At 40.2% G+C, this 16,559-nt stretch overlaps 1 non-coding gene across 1 annotated transcript; it reads left to right on the top strand.

Annotated features, from left to right (window-relative positions):
- Positions 1 to 916: 916 nt before the first annotated feature.
- LOC130964403 (small nucleolar RNA R71) lies at positions 917 to 1,024 on the top strand. The gene has a single exon (XR_009080499.1). It is a non-coding gene; the product is annotated as a small nucleolar RNA R71 (small nucleolar RNA).
- The last annotated feature ends 15,535 nt before the right edge of the window (positions 1,025 to 16,559 follow it).

The raw sequence follows: 16,559 nt of genomic DNA, 5'->3' as shown, positions 1-16,559 counted from the left end.
CATCAGAGCTCATGAATGGCAGAAGTAAGTCCAATGGAATCTCTATGGTCTCATTTTGAGCCTCAGATTCCCATTGGAACTCAGAGGAGATTGGTACACGCCCACTGAGGTCTTCCTCAGTGGCGTCCTCCTCCTCTCTTTCCTCTCCATATTCGGCCATGTCTATGGCTTTGCACTCTCCTTTTGGATTTTCTTCTGTATTACTTGGGAGAGTACTAGGAGGGAGTTCAGTAACTTTCTTGCTCAGCTGACCCACTTGTCCTTCCAAATTTCTGATGGAGGACCTTGTTTCATTCATGAAACTTTGAGTGGTCTTTATTAGATCAGAGACCATTGTTGCTAAGTCAGAAGTATTCTGCTTAGAACTCTCTGTCTGTTGCTGAGAAGATGATGGAAAAGGCTTGTTATTGCCAAGCCGGTTTCTTCCACCATTATTATTGAAACCTTGTTGAGGTCTCTCTTGATTCTTCCATGAGAAATTGGGGTGATTTCTCCATGAAGAATTGTAGGTGTTTCCATAGGGTTCTCCTAGGTAATTCACCTCTTCCATTGAAGGGTTCTCAGGATCATAGGCTTCTTCCTCAGATGAAGCCTCCTTAGTACTGCTTGGTGCATTATGCATTCCAGACAGACTTTGAGAAATCAAATTGACTTGTTGAGTCAATATCTTGTTCTGAGCCAAAATGGCATTCAGAGTATCAATCTCAAGAACTCCTTTCTTCTGACTAGTCCCATTGTTCAGAGGATTCCTTTCAGAAGTGTACATGAATTGGTTATTTGCAACCATTTCAATCAATTCTTGAGCTTCTGCAGGCGTCTTCTTCAGATGAAGAGATCCTCCAGCAGAGCTATCCAGAGACATCTTGGATAGTTCAGAGAGACCATCATAGAAAATACCTATGATGCTCCATTCAGAAAGCATGTCTGAGGGACATCTTCTGATTAATTGTTTGTATCTTTCCCAAGCTTCATAGAGGGATTCTCCATCCTTCTGTCTGAAGGTTTGGACTTCCACTCTAAGCTTACTCCATCTTTGTGGTGGGAAGAACTTTGCCAAGAAGGCATTGACTAGCTTTTCCCAAGAGTCCAGGCTTTCCTTAGGTTGAGAATCCAACCATATTCTAGCTCTGTCTCTTACAGCAAAAGGGAATAGCATCAGTCTATAGACCTCAGGGTTAACCCCATTAGTCTTGACTGTGTCACAGATTTGCAAGAATTCAGCTAAAAACTGATGAGGATCTTCCATTGGAAGTCCATGGAACTTGCAATTCTGTTGCATTAGAGAAACTAATTGAGGCTTAAGCTCAAAGTTGTTTGCTCCAATGGCAGGGATAGAGATGCTTCTCCCATAGAAATCAGGAGTAGGTGCAGTAAAGTCACCCAGCACCTTCCTTGCATTGTTGGCATTGTTGTTGTTTTCGGCTGCTATGTGTTCTTCTTCCTTGAAGAATTCGGTTAGGTCCTCTAAAGAAAGTTGTGCTTTGGCTTCTCTTAGTAATACCTGCTCAACCCAGAGCCAATGGAATAACCACTACTACGGCTACTACCCATGCGGGTGTTTAAAAGCTCAACCTGGAGCGAGTGGATTCACCATTACTGCCGCTACTACCCAGGCATCACAATCTCTAACCTGGAGCAAGTGGGACAATCCAAAATCCTTGCTACTGCCCAGGATCTCAAAACATACATTTGTTCAGTTTAAAAGCAATTATCATTGTTATGAAATCTCAAACATTAACCTGGAGCAAGCGGGATGAACCACCACCCTTACTACTACCTAGGTATCACAAATACATTCATTCAAAACTCTATAATTAAACTCATTTATCATAAATATCCCTTCCCGTCTCATACCCGGAGCAAGTGGACAACGCCACTGCCTACTACCCGGGGTCACACATACATCACTTTTCAACATTTTCCATTATTATCCATTTAACACATTCATTCATTAATCATATATGCATTTATACTCAGCCATAATCAATAATGGCTTTGCCGTAACCCGGCAATAACTCAGCCATCCGGCTTATGGTTCAATCAAAAACCAGCCATTTATCAATAAATATAGCCCTTCAGCTCATGGCAGACACGGTACTTCCACCGTTACCCTCCATATCTCATATAATCATCTTTGATCATCATTGATCATATTTTTTCCCCTTTCTTCATTCGCAAGTTACCACCTCCCCTAGCTCCTTTCTCATTGCTAGGCATATCATAATGATTTAATACATAAGGGGTGAGATCGGAGGCTTAGAAGTATGAGATTTGGCTTTAAAACTCAAAAATCAACTTTGGCATGAAAACAGGGCCACGCATACGCGTCCTCCACGCGTACGCGTGGATGGCCCCAATGTTCATGACGCGTATGCGTCGCCCATGCGTACGTGTGGATTGAAAAATAGCCAAACGATGCGCACGTGTCAGCCACGCATACGTGTGGGTGCATTTTGCGCCCCAAGCACAATTGGCACAATTCTGGCACAACTCTCGGGAAAATAGCTGGGCCTTTGGTGCAGCGCATCGATGCGCCCGCGCACACTACACGCACGCGTGGATGGTGCCTTCTCGAAGAACAACGCGTACGCGCCAAGTGCGCCTACGCTCGGAGGGTCATTCTGCTAAAAATTTTCTAAGTTAAAAGCTGCAGAATTTACAAATTCAACCCTCAATCTTCCAACAGACATAACTTTCTCATTTTAAATCTTTTTCTGCCCGTTCTTTAAACGGCATGGACATCACGGATCCAATTTTATTTCTAAACGAGTTTGGCACAAAACGGGGATCCAGAGTCCAAGTTATGTTCTGTCAAAGTATGCCCAAAAACTATATTTTTATACAAAACCACAAAGCGCCATTTACAAAACATGCCATTTTCAACCCTTTTCAAAATCAACCAAAGCATGCCAATTTTGACCCTTTTTGAAATCAATCAAAATATACCAAAATCAACATCAAACGTCCTCAACTCATGCATTAACACCTTACCACAATTCACAAAACCGCCATATAACCATTTTTACCCATTTCAAATAAATGGCTAAATTACAAACACATTAACATGTCATACATCCTTCCTCATCCCAATTTCCAACAATACTATTTCCAATCAATCATCATTATACATAATCAATATCATACTCACTATCACATGGTTTCACCCACAAATCAACCTTAATCATTCCTCAAGCATATATCACAACATACATATCTCTCATGCATCATCATACCATCAAGGCATCAATAATCATAATCACATATATGACCACATAATATATCTCAACCAAAACCAAACATACCTCATCTATATAATTTCACCCAAAGTTACCAAATTCCACAATTCAACTCCTCAAACCTTATTATTCAATAACCAACCCAATCATTCATATATTCATTATCTGAGATTCATCCAATCACTTGTGTCATCATACAATGCACATATCAACTTATCTTCCTTACCTCTTTTCGGCCTCCGGCCCAAGATTCACGGCCTCCGGCCAAATTTCACAATTTGAATGCATAAACCACAAATCAATACTCATTACCCAATACATCAAATTCTCAATACACCAAGCATACAAGGCCACACAATTCTCAACCCAACCATTAATTCACATTACGTACCAACTATGCATATTAGCACCAACCATTTACACAATCCAAACTTAATCCTAGGGGCATCTAGCCTAGGAATTCTCATCACACCACACGGTACTTAAATGAAACTTAAACCGTACCTCTTGTAGCCAAACCAATTGAGCCTCTTCTATGAAAGTCTCCACCAACCCTTAGCTCCAAGCCTCACCAAAGCTCTACAAGCAATACCAACCTCCCAATTGTGCATCAAAATCACCAGATACACTAACATAACCAATTTCACATACATACATCAACCTAGGGCTCATAAAAATGACAAATCACAAGGGTTTGAGCACTTCTTACCTCAGCCCATATGAAGTAGGGGTAGAACCCACTTAGAATCCATGTTGGAATATCCCTAAATATCCAAAATCACAAGATTTTAACACTAACTACCCAAAAACGTGTAACAGTGGGGAATTTCGAAAATTGGACAGAGATGAATGGAATACTCACCACCAAACTTAGATAGAATTGTAGAAGATGAGAAGAGTGACACGTGGCCGCAAACGACTCGTCAATCGGAGCTCCGTAGCTCAAGTTATGGTGGTTTGAAGATCAAAGAGAGTTATGTTTTCTCTCTCTCTTCTCTATTCTCTCTTCTCAATTCAGCGCCCAACACCCCTTCTTTAGGGCAAAATGAGCTGAAATGCTTATAACTAATATTTATATATGTTGGGTCTTGGGCCCACTTAGGCCCGGTTCACTTATTTTTGTCCGTTGGCCCAATTTTGGGCCAAAACCTTTAAGATTTGCGCTCTAAATCACACTTTAAATATTTCTACCTCCCCTAATTATAATTCCTCATTTCTTAATCTTATTTACTCATAATCAATTTTCTCAGTTGCAGTACCAGACAGGTCTCAACCGGTACTGCCGGTCAAAATTTCACTGTGCGCTTTTACGCCAAAAACTATGTTTTTCGACTCGGAAAAATTCACTGAATCCAAATATCATATTTAAATCATCAAATTCCAATTGCCAAATCTTTCAACCATATTCGCTCCTATTTAACTTATTATTTAATTAATTTCGGTTAGGTCGGGTATTACATTCTACCCCCTAATAGAAATTTTTCGCCCTCGAAAATTCCATCCATCACTGCGAGTACGCGAGTGTAGTCTGCCTTTATATCCAACGCATAACAGTTACAACGTCCTTTTACTCTACGTGCTTCCGTTGCCGCGCTCTGATTTCTCTATCTCCAAGGGTCTCGGTCATTCGTTCAACGCCGACCAACAGCCTCGTTCCTTACTTTTATCGCCTCATCAACTCTCACCCTATTAAATCTCAAATCATGTCATCAATAATATTGCCATCATCCCACATCACTATAATCAATCAAAGATCATCACCACACCTTAATCATACTCCATCACTATCCTCTCTCTTTGCCAAGCCAATTCCTCTAATCACAGTTCAACTCCAAGCATAACCTCCAAACTTACTTTCTTATTCTCAATCCCTCAAATTTCTATATGACTTGCTGTTATAAAGTCTCTGACTCATCAATCAAAAACCCCTTTCATTTCTAGAAAACAAATGAGTTTGGAATAACAAGCTAACAAAATCATAAGAATCTGGCTTTCTTTTAATAATCTATAAAAGCATTTGAAACACACCTCTTTTGTTAAAGTTATTCAAATCAAAGGTCCTTCTCAAAACTGTAACCAACACTCTTTCAAATTCTTGGGAAAAAATTGACAGCACCTCTCCTAAAAACTGGAGTTTACCACCCGTCACGGGTTCCCTCAAACCAATCTCAGTACCATATCAGCAATTCAATTTAATGGTTTTCACGTTCGTCTCTCAAAACTAATCATTATAAATCTCAATCTAAATCCAAGGTCACTATGATCAAACATCATAGTACTCATCTCTCAAACACGACAACCTGCACTCTCTCATTATCTAAATCGAATTACGCATCAATGATAATTTTCTCATCCGCTTTAGAACCATCAAAGCTCGCAGTCGCAATCAATTCCAACTATTTGGGGATCATTACTTGCAATAACCCGCTTAACCCTTCTAGTATTCAAACTTAAGATATTATAGTAAACTTTACAGCTCCTATTCGTAGCTATCCTGTGTTACTGCTTCCGCAAGTTTCTGCTGCTTTATTCTGATCTCTCGTCTAGTACTAGCTCTATCACTTACTTCCTCAAGTACTCAACCACAACTTAGCATGACTGGCATTTCAAATCAATGTTTCCAAATCCATCATTTAGGACCATTCCTTATCTATTTAAATCAAAGGAACTAAAAGTCACAGGTTCAATCCGTTTCACCAAAAATCCAGAAATCAACCAACTACATAACAAACACAACACATCATTCTCAACAGAAAATCGTTTACATCATAGGCATTTATCCATTTGTATTAAGGCAAATCCTTACTCGGATCATCCGGTTTGCTTCTCAGTCTAATATTAAGCTCGACATTCCCAGTTTTACTATACAGGCAGTATTATAAAATCACACACTGTCCTTTAAGCTTGATTATTGCAATTACCTCAATTTTACTGTCTCAATCGGCCCGCATCCTGACTCTCTCCTTGTTGGAAATTTCTTGATCCATGCCCTGGTAACCCGCACTTCTAACATACACCTAACCCAAATCGGCACGGCCTATTTGGGTGATGACTTCCACATCTCTGACAGCTCGAAACATCAGAAGCAGCCGCTGCCCATTTTTCCTTACCGTTTCTTTAGGACTCCTCACTCGTCGTAAAGTTATTCCGTCCTTGGGGAAAGTGTTGTATGTATCCTCTCTCCTTAAACTCTCGGCCCCTTGGTGCGATTCCTTGGTTATGCTCTCTATGACTTCCTTTCTCTGTAACCCTCTTTTTCACACACTCTTCAGTAAGTTTGCTCTTATTCACCAACTCTAAAAATGTTCAGATCTCCATTGGTCCTACTGAACTTAAGATGTCGCTCCGGAGTTCTCCTCCATACTTAATGCATTTCCATTCCTCAAAGTCTCCCGGAGCTCCCTGACACATGCGAGAAAACCTGAATAATTTCTCAAATTTGTCTGTATACTCAGATACGAACATAGCACCTTGCTTCAGCTGCAATAACTCCAATTCCTTGGCTGTCCTGGCGGAATTTGAAAAGTACTTCTTATAGAATTCCACCTGGAAGGCATCCCAAGTGATAGGATCATCCCCCTGCTATAGGAAGTGTCGGGCCCCTTGCCACCAATGCAATGCTTCCCCAGTAAGTAGATAGGTAGCAAATTCAACACACTGCTCCTCGGGTACCAACTGCACTTGCAGTGCTCGCTCCATAGCCTGAAACCAGGTATCTGCTTCAGTCGGATTGGTGGTTCCCTTGAACTTAGGTGGATTAACCTTTAAGAAAGTTCCTAATGTCATCGGGCCTTGAGCTTCCCTTCTGCCATTGCCATTATTGTTTGTCTGTTGCCCAAGAGCCTCCGCAGTGGCCTACAAAGCAGCAGCCATATTCTCCAACGCCGCTATAAGGTTTACCGGGTTATTCGAGTTGATTTTCGGTTCCTGCGTACTAGTACGATCTCTATCACGTCCCCAACCGGATCCACGAGGTGCCATCTGGTTCCTATACACACCAAACAATCGATATCAAGTTGATCAGTCTCAATATCGGAAGTATAGTGCTTCAAAGTACCAAAGATACACTCATGGACTTCATGCTAGATATATCGATTAAATACCCTAACTAGCACAATCACAGACTCAGAGTATGCATTGAAGCATAAGAAGTTCCATCCCTCAGGCTCACGAGGACGAACTGCTCTGATACCATAATGTAACACCCTAATATTCAAATCCTTATGCTCGAGTCATAGGTCAATGATACTATGGTGGTACGACTCTCAGGTGGATTTTTAATATATAAATATAGGTAATTTCAGAAGTAGTATTAATCGAGAAGCCTAAAAAGAGTATAAATAAAATCGCGAAGACGTATCACTCACATTTCGACAATAAAAAGATAAACCGTGAAGCCGAAAGCGATATACGGACAAGGCATAAAGGAGATTAAGAGATAGATAACAGATAGATATATATAACCTAAGTGAATAGCCGCTAGTCATGACCCGCGAAGTTTAGGCCGGCTAGGGTACAATATGAAAGTAGTTGACAACAGTATATCCTCATCTCTCCCAAAAGAAACATGAGAGCCTCTATAGGCAAGTTCAAAAGAGTTCAATACATAATATAATCTTTTCAAAACAAAGGTGGAGAGATTCTAAGCAAAACACAAAGTAGAGAAAATAAGGATCTTCGCCGTCTCTCAGACGACCCACAACTCACTTCTGAGCATCTAGACCTATATTTGAAAAACAAGAGATATATACGGAATGAGAACACCGGGCCCATAGGTTCCGAGTACGGTAAAAGTGCCAAATAAACAGAATGCACTACAATAAAAACTCACTAAGCATCCTAAACTTCTTCACCAATTATCCATTATAGGTTTTCGTTAATCCATGAATAGACAACTGTCATAAGGGAGTGCTAAATCTAATTCATGTTTCACATGTTTCCCAACTCGCTAACTCTTCCACGAATCAGACTCATAATCATAAGAAAAACCATCACCATTTGTTCTACCTCAGCAATTCTGTATCAATACATCATACCCTCACCTGGAGCTAGTGAAACCACATCACTGTGTTTATCCATGGAGCTCAAATTATCTCGTCAAGAACAGCCCTCAACATCTACCGACACCAGCATGAAGGGCCTCTCAGTTGTACAAACACAAGCAATACAGGCAAGTAATACACAAATAAGGTACAAGTAGAACAAGTAGCACATAATCAGGTAACATAGCATATATGATGTAGAAATCCAAAACATATAGGCAAACACAAATAATTCAAACATATGAAAATGATGTATGCCTGCCCTATGGCTGATGATATCATCTGTCAGTTATATAGCCAACCCGACATGTCCTAGTAGCTAACCATTGGACAGAAACACCCCTTGCGAAGCAAGTAGGTTTGAGCTACAACCCCCTTGCTACTACCCGCTCAACCCAGAGCCAGTGGAATAACCAGTACTGCGGTTACTACCCAGGCGGGTGTTTAAAAGCTCAACCTGGAGTGAGTGGATTCACCACTACTGCCGCTACTACCCAGGCGTCACAATCTCTGACCTGGGGCAAGTGGGACGAACCACAACCCTTGTTACTGCCCAGGATCTCAAAACATACATTCGTTCAGTTTAAAATTAATCATCATTGTTATGAAATCTCAAACATTAACCTGGAGCAAGCGAGATGAACCACCACCCTTACTACTTCCCAGGTATCACAAATACATTCATTCAAAACTCCATAATTAAACTCATTTACCATAAACATCCCTTCCCGTCTCATACTTGGAGCAAGTGGACAATGCCACTGCCTACTACCCGGGGTCACACATCACATTTTAACATTTTCCATTATTATCCATTTAACACATTCATTCATTAATCATATATGCATTTATACTCAGCCATAATCAATAATTGTTTTGCCGTAACCCGGCAATAATTCAGCCATCTGGCTTATGGTTCAATCAAGAACCAGCCATTTATCAATAAATATAGCCCTTCGGCTCATGGCATACACGGTACTTTCACCGTCACCCTCCATATCTCATATAATCATCTTTGATCATCATTGATCATAACTTTTCCCCTTGCTTCATTCTCAAGTTACCACATCCCCTAGCTCCTTTCTCATTGCTAGGCATATCATAATGATTTAATACATAAGGGGTGAGATCGGAGGCTTAGAAGTATGAGATTTGGCTTTTAAAACTCAAAAATCAACTTTGGCATGAAAATAGGGCCACGCGTACGCGTCCTCCACGCGCATGTGTGGATGGCCACAATGTTCATCGACACGTATGCGTCGCCCACGCGTACGTGTGGGTGCATTTTGCGCCCCAAGCACAAAATTGGCACAATTCTGGTACAACTATCGAGAGAATAGCTGGGCCTTTGGTGCAGCGCATCGACACGCCCGCGCACACTACACGCACCCGTGGATGGTGCCTTCTCGAAGAACGACGCGTACGCACCAAGTGTGCCTACGCTCGAAGGGTCATTCTGCTAAAAATTTTCAAAGTTAAAAGCTTCAGAATTCACAGATTCAACCCTAATCTTCCGACAGAAATAACTTTCTCATTTTAAATTATTTTCCTCCCGTTCTTCAAACGGCATAGACATCCCGGATCCAATTTTATTTCTAAACGAGTTTGGCACAAAACGAGGATGCAGAGTCCAAGTTATGTTCCATCAAAGTATACCCAAAAACCATATTTTCATACAAAACCACAAAGTGCCGTTTACAAAACAAGCTATTTTCAACCCTTTTCAAAATCAACCAAAGCATGCCAATTTTGACCCTTTTTGAAATCAATCAAAATATACCAAAATCAACATCAAGCCTCCTCAACTCATGCACTAACACCATATCACAATTCACAAAATTGCCATATAACCATTTTTATCCATTTCAAACAAATGGCTAAATTACAAACACATTAACATGTCATACATCCTTCCTCATCCCAATTTCCAACAATACTATTTCCAATCAATCATCATTATACATAATCAATATCATACTCACTATCACATGGTTTCACCCACAAATCAATCTTAATCATTCCTCAAGCATATATCACAACATACATACCTCTCATGCATCATCATACCATCAAAGCATCAATAATCATAATCACATATATGACCACATAATATATCTCAATCAAAACCAAACATACCTCATCTATATAATTTCACCCAAAGTTACCAAATTCCACACTTCAACTCCTCAAACCTTATTATTCAATAACCAACCCAATCATTCATATATTCATTATCTGAGATTCATCCAATCACTTGTGTCATCATACAATGCACACATCAACTTACTTTCCTTACCTCTTTCCGGCCTCCGGCCCAAGATTCACGACCTCCGGCCCAATTTCACAATTTAAATGCATAAACCACAAATCAATACTGGTGGACAAAATTGTGATCCATGCTCTTTGTACTTGTATAAAATTTAATAATTGGCTCTATTTGAATTCACAACTCCGTTCAACTAACCAGCAAGTGTACTGGGTCGTCCAAGTAATAAACCTTACGTGAGTAAGGGTCGATCCCACAGAGATTGTTGGTATGAAGCAAGCTATGGTCACCTTGTAAATCTCAGTTAGGCAGATTAAATGGTTATGAGCTTCGAAAATTAATAATAAAATATAAGATAAAAAGGGATAGAATTACTCATGTAAATCAATAGTGGGAGTTTCAGATAAGTGCATGGAGATGATGTGCTCCTCTTGAATCTCTACTTTCTCATTACTTTCATCCAATCCTTCTTACTCCTTTCCATGGCAAGTTGTATGTAGGGCATCACCATCATCAATGGCTACTTTCAATCCTCTCGGGAAAATGGTCCTATGCGCTGTCACTGCACGGCTAATCGTCTGGAGGCATCACCCTTGGTTGATAGCTACATCCCATCCTCTCAGTGAAAATGGTCCAAATGCTCTTTCACAGCACGGCTAATCATGTGTCGGTTCTCAATCAGGTTGGAGTAGAATCCATTGATTCTTTTGCGTCTGTCACTAACGCCCAGCCTTCAGGAGTTTGAAGCTCGTCACAGTCATTCAATACCGGAATCCTACTCGGAATACCACAGACAAGGTTAGACTTTTCGGATTCCCAGGATCCTACTCGGAATACCACAGACAAGGTTAGACTTTCCGGATCCCCATGAATGCCGCCATCTATCTAGCTTATACCACGAAGATTCTGTTGGGGAATCTAAGAGATATGCGCCCGGCCTAAGGTAGAACGGAAGTGGTTGTCAATCACGCGCGTTCATATGTGAGAATGATGATGAGTGTCACGGATCATCACATTCATCAAAGTGTTGTGCAACGTATATCTTGGAATAAGAATAAAAGAGAATTGAATAAAAAGTAATAGTAATTGTATTGAAACTTGAGGTACAGCAGAGCTCAACACCCTTAATCTATGGTGTGCAGAAACTCCACCGTTGAAAATACATAAGTGAAAGGTTCAGGCATGGCCGAATGGCCAGCCCCCTAAAACGTGCTCAATGGCCTCCTAAGATGAGGAATAAAACAAAACTGAGCCCAAAGAAGAAACGTGGTCAAAAGACCGAATGGTCAAAGACATCTAATACAATAGTTAAATGTTCTATTTATAATAAACTAGCTCCTAGGGTTTACATGAGTAAGTAATTGATGCATAAATCCTCTTCCGGGGCCCACTTGGTGTATGCTTGGGCTGAGCTTGATCTATCCACGAGCTGAGGCTTCTCTTGGAGTTGAACTCCAAGTTATGACGTGTTTTGGGCGTTCAACTCCGGATCATGACGTTTTTCTGGCGTTTAACTCCAGACAGCAGCATGTACTTGACGTTCAACGCCAAGTTACGTCGTCAATTCCCGAATAAAGTATGGACTATTATATATTGCTGGAAAGCTCTGGATGTCTATGTTCCAACGCCGTTGAGAGCGCGCCACTTAGAGTTCTGTAGCTTCAGAAAATCCATTTCGAGTGCAGGGAGGTCAGATTCCAACAGCATCAACAGTCCTTTAGTCAGCCTTTTTCAGAGTTTTGCTCAAGTCCCTCAATTTCAGCCAGAAATTACCTGAAATCACAGAAAAACACACAAACTCATAGTAAAGTCCAGAAATGTGAATTTAACATAAAAACTAATGAAAACATCCCTAAAAGTAGCTTGAACTTACTAAAAACAATGCCAAAAAGCATATAAATTATCCGCTCATCACAACACCAAACTTAAATTGTTGCTTGTCCCCAAGCAACTGAAAATCAATTAGGATAAAAAGAAGAGAATATACTATAAATTCCAAAATATCAATGAATATTAATTATAACCAGATGAGCGGGACTTGTAGCTTTTTGCTTCTGAACAGTTTTGGCATCTCACTTTTTCCTTTGAAGTTTCTGAATGATTGGCTTCTCTAGGAACTTAGAATTTTGGATAGTGTTATTGACTTTCCTAGTTAAGCATGTTGATTCTTGAACACAACTACTTATGAGTCTTGGCCGTGGCCCTAAGCACTTTGTTTTCCAGTATTACCACTGGATACATAAATGCCACAGACACATGACTGGGTGAACCTTTTCAGATTGTGACTCAGCTTTGCTAGAGTCCCCAGTTAGAGGTGTCCAGAGCTCTTAAGCACACTCTTTTTGCTTTGGATCACGACTTTAACCACTTAGTCTCAAGCTTTTTACTTGGACCTTCATAACACAAGCACATGGTTAGGGACAGCTTGATTTAGCCGCTTAGGCCTGGATTTAATTTCCTTGGGCCCTCCTATCCATTGATGCTCAAAGCCTTGGATCCTTTTTACCCTTGCCTTTTGGTTTTAAGGGCTATTGGCTTTTTCTTTTTCTTTATATATATATATATATATATATTTCGCCATTTTTTTTTCGCGAGCTTTTGCTATTCACTGCTTTTTCTTGCTTCAAGAATCAATTTCATGATTTTTTAGATCATCAATAACATTTCTCTTTGTTCATCATTCTTTCAAGAGCCAACAATTTTAACATTCATAAACAACAAGATCAAAAGACATATGCACTGTTCAAGCATTCATTCAGAAAACAAAAAGTATTGTCACCACATCAACATAATTAAACTAAATTCAAGGATAAATTCGAAATTCATGTACTTCTTGTTCTTTTGAATTAAAACATTTTTCATTTAAGAGAGGTGAAGGATTAATGGATTTTATTCATAGCTTTAAGGCATGATTACATACTAATGATCATGAAGTAAAGACACAAAACATAGATAAACACAACATTAAAAACCGAAAACAGAAAGAAATAAAGAACAAGGAATGAATCCACCTTTAGTGGCGTCTTCTTCTTGAAGGACCAATGATGTTCTTAAGCTCTTCTATGTCCCTTCCTTGCCTTTGTTGCTCCTCCCTCATTGCTCTTTGATCTTCTCTTATTTCATGGAGAATGATGGAGTGCTCATGATATTCCACCCTTAGTTGTTCAACATTGTGGCTCAAATCTTCTAAGGAAGTGTTGAGTTGTTCCCAATAGTTGTTGGGAGGAAAGTGCATCCCTTGAGGCATCTCAGGGATTTCTTGATGATGAGCTTCCTCATGCATCTCTTGAGAACCGTGAAGGGTCTCTCTTGCTTGCTCCATCCTCTTCTTGGTGATGGGCTTATCCTCTTCAATGGAGATGTCTCCTTCTATGATAACTCCAGCTGAGTAACATAGATGGCAAATAAGGTGAGGAAAAGCTAGCCTTGCCATGGGTGAGGGCTTGTCGGCTATTTTGTAGATTTCATTGGAGATGACCTCATGAACTTCTACTTCCTCTCCAATCATGATGCTATGAATCATGATGGCCCGATCCACAGTAACTTCAGATCGGTTGCTAGTGGGAATGATGGAGCGTTGAATGAACTCCAACCATCCTCTAGCTACAGGCTTGAGGTCCAGTCTTCTTAGTTGGACTGGTGGTGCGCAAAATTGTGATCACTACACAACTTTGCACAACTAACCAGCAAGCAAGTGCACTGGGTCGTCCAAGTAATACCTTACGCGAGTAAGGGTCGATCCCACGGAGATTGTTGGTATGAAGCAAGCTATGGTCACCTTGTAAATCTCAGTCAGGCAGACTCAAATGGGTATAGTGATATACGAATAAAGCATAAAGATAAAGATAGAGGTACTTATGTAATTCATTGGTAGGAACTTCAGATAAGCGTATGAAGATGCCTTCCCTTCCGTCTTTCTGCTTTCCTACTGTCTTCATCCAATTCTTCTTACTCCTTTCCATGGCAAGCTTATGCAAGGGTTTCACCGTTGTCAGTGGCTACCTCCCATCCTCTCAGTGAAAATGTTCCTATGCTCTGTCACAGCATATGGCTAATCAGCTGTCGGTTCTCGGTCAGGCCGGAATAGAATCCAGTGATTCTTTTGCGTCTGTCACTAACGCCCCGCTTGCTAGGAGTTTGAAGCACGTCACAGTCATTCAATCATTGAATCCTACTCAGAATACCACAGACAAGGTTAGACCTTCCGGATTCTCTTGAATGCCGCCATCAGTTCTCGCCTATACCACGAAGACTCCGGTTAAAGAATCCAAGAGATATTCACTAGAGCTTTGGTTACTTGTAGAACAAAAGTGGTTGTCAGTCACCTTGTTCATAGGTGAGAATGATGATGAGTGTCACGGATCATCACATTCATCAAGTTGAAGAACAAGTGATATCTTGGACAAAGAACAAGCGGAATTGAATAGAAGAACAATAGTAATTGCATTAATACTCGAGGTACAGCAGAGCTCCACACCTTAATCTATGGTGTGTAGAAACTCCACCGTTGAAAATACATAAGAACAAGGTCTAGGCATGGCCGTGAGGCCAGCCTCCCAATGATCTAAGAACTAGATGTCCAAAGATCAGAAGATGAAAATACAATAGTAAAAGGTCCTATATATAGAAAACTAGTAGCCTAGGGTGTACAGAGATGAGTAAATGACATAAAAATCCACTTCCGGGCCCACTTGGTGTGTGCTTGGGCTGAGCAATGAAGCATTTTCGTGTAGAGACTCTCCTTGGAGTTAAACGCCAGCTTTTATGCTAGTTTGGGCGTTTAACTCCCATTTTGGTGCCAGTTCCGGCGTTTAACGCTAGGAATTCTGAGGGTGACTTTGAACGCCAATTTGGGCCATCAAATCTTAGGCAAAGTATGGACTATCATATATTGCTGGAAAGCCCAGGATGTTTACTTTCCAACGCCGTTGAGAGCGCGCCAATTGGGCTTCTGTATCTCCAGAAAATCCACTTCGAGTGCAGGGAGGTCAGAATCTAATAGCATCTGCAGTCCTTTTCAGTCTCTGAATCAGATTTTTGCTCAGGTCCCTCAATTTCAGCCAGAAAATACCTGAAATCACAGAAAAACACACAAACTCATAGTAAAGTCCAGAAAAGTGAATTTTAACTAAAAACTAATAAAAAGTATACTAAAAACTAACTAAAACTACTAAAAACATACTAAAAATAATGCCAAAAAGGGTACAAATTATCCGCTCATCACAACACCAAACTTAAATTGTTGCTTGTCCTCAAGCAACTGAAAATCAAATAAGATAAAAAGAAGAGAATATACTATAGACTCCAAATTATCAATGAAACTTAGCTCCAAATTAGATGAGCGGGACTAGTAGCTTTTTGCCTCCGAACAGTTTTGGCATCTCACTTTACCCTTTGAAATTCAGAATGATTGGCTTCTTTAGGAACTCAGAATCCAGATAGTGTTATTGATTCTCCTAGTTAAGTATGATGATTCTTGAACACAGCTACTTATTGAGTCTTGGCCGTGGCCCAAAGCACTCTGTCTTCCAGTATTACCACCGGATACATACATGTCACAGACACATAATTGGGTGAACCTTTTCAGATTGTGACTCAGCTTTGCTAAAGTCCCCAATTAGAGGTGTCCAGGGTTCTTAAGCACACTCTTTTTGCCTTGGATCACAACTTTATTTCTTTCTTTTTCTTTCTTTTTCTCTTTTTCCCTATTTTTTTCATTTTTCTCCTTTTTTTTTTGTATTCACTGCTTTTTCTTGCTTCAAGAATCATTTTTTATGATTTTTCAGATCCTCAGTAACATGTCTCCTTTTTCATCATTCTCTCAAGAGCCAACAATTTTAACATTCATGAACAACAAATTCAAAAGACATATGCACTGTTCAAGCATACATTCAGAAAACAAAAAGTATTGTCACCACATCAAACTAATTAAGCTAGTTTTAAAGATGAATTCGAAATCCTGTACTTCTTGTTCTTTTGTGATAAAAACAGTTTTCATTTAAGAAAGGTGATGGA

This window comes from Arachis stenosperma, chromosome 2, assembly GCF_014773155.1.
Source record: "Arachis stenosperma cultivar V10309 chromosome 2, arast.V10309.gnm1.PFL2, whole genome shotgun sequence".
NCBI classification, from domain to species: domain Eukaryota; kingdom Viridiplantae; phylum Streptophyta; class Magnoliopsida; order Fabales; family Fabaceae; genus Arachis; species Arachis stenosperma.
This window is presented reverse-complemented; position numbering and strand designations above follow the sequence as displayed.